The sequence below is a fragment of the Capsicum annuum genome, chromosome 9 (genome assembly GCF_002878395.1).
Source record: "Capsicum annuum cultivar UCD-10X-F1 chromosome 9, UCD10Xv1.1, whole genome shotgun sequence".
NCBI classification, from domain to species: Eukaryota; Viridiplantae; Streptophyta; class Magnoliopsida; order Solanales; family Solanaceae; genus Capsicum; species Capsicum annuum.
In genome coordinates, this window is record NC_061119.1 from 69,803,757 (window position 1) to 69,808,124 (window position 4,368).

The window sequence follows — 4,368 nt, forward strand, 5'->3', positions numbered from 1 at the left end:
ACCCTACCAATCTATCCAGCATTTGATCAATGAAGGAAATTGGATAATGATCTTTCCGAGTTGATTCATTCAACATCCGATAATCTATATATATTCTCCCTTCGGTAACTGTACTTGTGGGAACTAACTCGTTATCGTCATTCGTCACCACAATCATTCCTCCCTTCTTTGGTACACAATGCACTGGGCTTACCCATTTGCTATTAGAAATTGGGTAGACAATACCACTGTTTAACCACTTGATCACCTCTTTTCGGACTACCTCATTCATAACAGGATTCAACCTTCTTTATTGCTGCACTCTAGGTCTGTACCCCTCTTCTATGTAAAAATTTTGCATGAAAAATACTAGATTAATTCCTAAAATATCAAACATCTACCGACCAATCGCTTTCCTTCTTCTTTTAAGAACTGCTACAGCTTCCTTTACCTGTACATCGAACAATCCTGCAGATAAAATAACAGGCAAGGTATCTTGATCACCAATAAAAACATATTCTAATGAGGAGAAAGAACCTTAAGCTCCAAGGTAGGAGATTCTTCAAATGAAGGCCTTGATAGTGGACCAATTGGTCTATTCAATGGCTTGATCAACACTTTATTTGTCTCAATTACAGCCAAATTCATGTTCTGAACCAATTCCAATGCTTCTAAATCCCCATGCAGATCATAATCCATCAAGGCTCGCTCTAATGGATCATCAGACAAAAGCATCCTCCAATCCAAAGTAAGATCAATAACCAAAATTAAACCAAAATTGATGACAACTCCTCATATATGGCTGCAATTTCAATGCTCTGTACACATAAAAAACCTCTACTTTATCATGTGCTTGCATTGTCATTTTTCCAGATACCACATCAATGAGTGACTGCCTTATTGCTAAAAAAGGTCATCCTAAAATAAATGGAACAACTGGATTGGCCTCAAAGTCAAAAATCACAAAATCCATAGGAAAGATTAAAGATCCCACTTGCACTAGTACATCTTTAGTAATACCATCTGGTCTAGCAAGTAACCTATCTGCCAATTGCAACACAATATTTGTGGTTTTGGGGATTCCAAGACCCATCTTTCGGTACCATGACATGGGCATGAGATTTATGCTAAACCCCAAATCACATAATACATATGCACAAATAGTTTAACCAAAGGTAATCTGCAATGTGAAACCCCCCCCCCCCCCCCGGATCCTTCAATTTTATGGGCAGTTTATTTTGAAGTTTAGATGTGCATTCTTGAGTAAGTACAACTATAGCATATTCAGTCAACTGATTCTTATTAGTGATAGTATCCTTTAAGTATTTCGCATATTTTGGTACACTCTATAGAATGTCAACAAGAGGGAGGGTTACTTGAACTTGTTTCAAAAGATCTAGAAACTTCTTAAAACTTGCTTCCTCTTTTTTTTTCTTTTAATTTTGCATTTTCTTGCAAACTCTCATCAGTAACCATGAAATTATCCTGCTCCTTCATCATCTCCTTAGTTTGCTACCCACTCTTCATTGTAACCGCATTCACTTGTTTAGGATTAGCCTCAGTATCACTAGACAATGCTCCCTGTGGCCTTGTATTCTGTGATCCTACGATTTGACCTAACTGTAACTCTAAATTTTTTGTGAGTAACTGTTGACTCTTCAACTCAGCTACAAACTGTGCCTGTTGAGCCTTTATGTCCACTATAAACTGTTCATGTTGATCCATTAACTACTTAAGCATCTTCTCCATATTACTATTCCAAGCAGTCACTGCATTATTCTGAACCGGCTGTGGATTTGGTTGCACTGGTACCTTATACTGATTTACATTTTGTGCCTAATTTCCACCCCATGAGAAATTAGGGTGGTTTCTCCAATTTGGATTATATGTATTGCCAAAATTCTATTGACCCTGACGATTTGCATTCCCCACATAGTTGACTGAATCTGGATTAACAAAACATGCATCTGCTTTATGCTCACTGCTTTCACAAACTTCACACCATGCATATACCTGTTGAACTATATTTGTTTTGGTTGTTGTTTGAGTTGTATCAAACTTTAAGTTATTAAGCTGAGTAGTCATATGGTTCTGCATTGCTGCAATTTGTGCTTGAAAGGCAGTGAACTGATCAACCTCCAAAACCCCTGCAACTTTCTTGGGAGCATTTCTCGAGTCTGCATGCCAATAAGTATTTCCTTGTGTAATTTGATTCAGCAAGGTATATAATTCTTCATATGTTTTCTCCAAAGCTTGACCCTCTGCTGCTGAATCTAAGAGAATCTTTTTATTAGACTCAAGGCCTTCTATAAATGTATGCACCAAAACATCATTCGATTGATGGTGATAAGGACAACTTCTGAGCATGCCCTTGAATCTCTCCTAAGCTTGGTAGAGATTTTCTCTATCTTTCTATCTTAAACTTAATATCTCACTCCTTAATCGAGCCATTTTCTAAGATGGAAAAAATTGAATGAGAAACCTTCAAGCATACTCTTCCCATGTAGTGATGGATTAGTGTGGTTCAGTAAGTAGCCATCTATTTGCTTCCCCCAGTAAAGAAAAGGGAAAGAGTGTCAATCTGACATAATCAGCACTCACATCTTTAGGAATATATGTGTCGCTTATCTCCAGGAAGGTTCGTAAGTGTTGTTGTGGATCATCATGTGAAAGTCCCCGAAATTCTCTCACAGATTTCAACAATTGCACCATATTTTATTTAAATTCCCATCGACCTCCTTGTTCAGGCTTCAGGATACTGTTAGTCAAAAGGTGCGTAATTGGGATTTCCACTTCTCGAATAGGTCTTGTGATTGGTTGAACAGGAACAGTTGGAGTTGGAGCATTTTAAATATTTGAATCAGCAACTATAGGATCACGTATTTCCACCATCGATCCCTGTTGAGTGTAGTATTGAGCTCTTCGTCTCTGATGACAAATCACTTCTGGTTCTACAAAGGGCTCTACTAACTCTTTGTCTCTAGCCAGTCCAATGTTCAGCTAAACCTGCAAAAATACAGCCACTAAGATCAAGTTGTTAATACTTAAACTTATGATCAAAAGCCAAAAATTAAAGCAATTTACTAATTCCCTTTGATCCCCGGCAACAACGCCAAAAAATTGTTGCGTCTCTACGTACACGCAAGTGTAAATGATCGTAAAAGTAATATAATGACTTAGACAGTTAGATATTGTTCCCTCGAGGATCAATAAACTAGAAATTTATTCAATCTTTAGTTCAAGACAATCTAGTATTAAGTGTTTAATTGTATTAAGATTAAGATGATTCTGTAAATAAAATGCAATTTACTAAACAATAAATAATTACTGATGACTAAAGCAAAGAGAGAAATGGTTGTAATCAATAATGATGACGATTCGAGGGTTGAGGTATAGTGAACAATCATACAATTCTCTATTCTTTTCACAGTTTAATTGGTTATCGGGTTGATGGTTCGCAAGGTTTATGCCACAATCTTAGTCTCCTGACCTCAAATCTTCCATCTATTGAATGTTGTAACTACAACTCCTACAGAGTTATAAAAAATCTTCTAGATTCATGAAGTTGTCTTCCTGCAAATGAACCAAGAAAGGCTTCTAGGTATATCCCTATACTAGATGCTAATTCAAATCCCTTATTTTATAAAAGAATAAGAACCTTACTCCTTAATTTCTTTGTTCTATCCTATGATTCTCCTCCCGGATTCACCTAAAAATATAAATTTATTCTAATGGTGTCCAATCATTAAAATAGTAAGCTCAAGAAATTAAGAATAACCCATATGATAATCCAAAAAGAAACTATGAATAAGAATATTAAAGAGTACTCATGTTCTTAGACTCAACCCCAGAAAGTGGGGTGTTTATCTACTCATGTTTGAATTAACCATCCAAAATAAGTAACAAATCATACCTAAATCAATCCTTCAAATAAATAAATTCAAAAGAATGTTTATGAACCCTAAAAGAGAGAAATTTCTATTTTTCCGCCGCTGCTCTGCTTGACAAAAAGTCCCCCACATTATCTTAGATTTTTCTTTTTATAGCTGGGACAAAATAGCTAAAATATTCCCGATTTATCCACCCGACGTATCGCGCCATGCCTTCTATTGCTTTTTTCCATTAAAATTTGAGAAATCGTGGAGCTCAAGTACATCCCAACAATTGTAAAATAAACCCTCACCATGACGAGTCGCTATCGCGGTAAGCTACTGGATTGGGACAATTGCAAAATAATCATCCTCCGTGATGCGCTAAAACTTCAGGTCACCAATTTTGATATACAAAACTTCTCTGCGATGCGTTCATTCACAAACCTTCACTGGAATTCGACCATTGCTATTTTGTATCTCATTGCGACACGGAGCTTCTTCAAATGAGGATTTCTTC

The 4,368-nt window shown here is 36.5% G+C and overlaps 1 non-coding gene across 1 annotated transcript; it reads left to right on the forward strand.

Moving 5' to 3' along the window:
• The first annotated feature begins 2,317 nt into the window (after positions 1 to 2,317).
• On the forward strand, positions 2,318 to 2,424 carry LOC124887601. Its single transcript, XR_007045367.1, has one exon. It is a non-coding gene; the product is annotated as a small nucleolar RNA R71 (small nucleolar RNA).
• Positions 2,425 to 4,368: the final 1,944 nt, after the last annotated feature.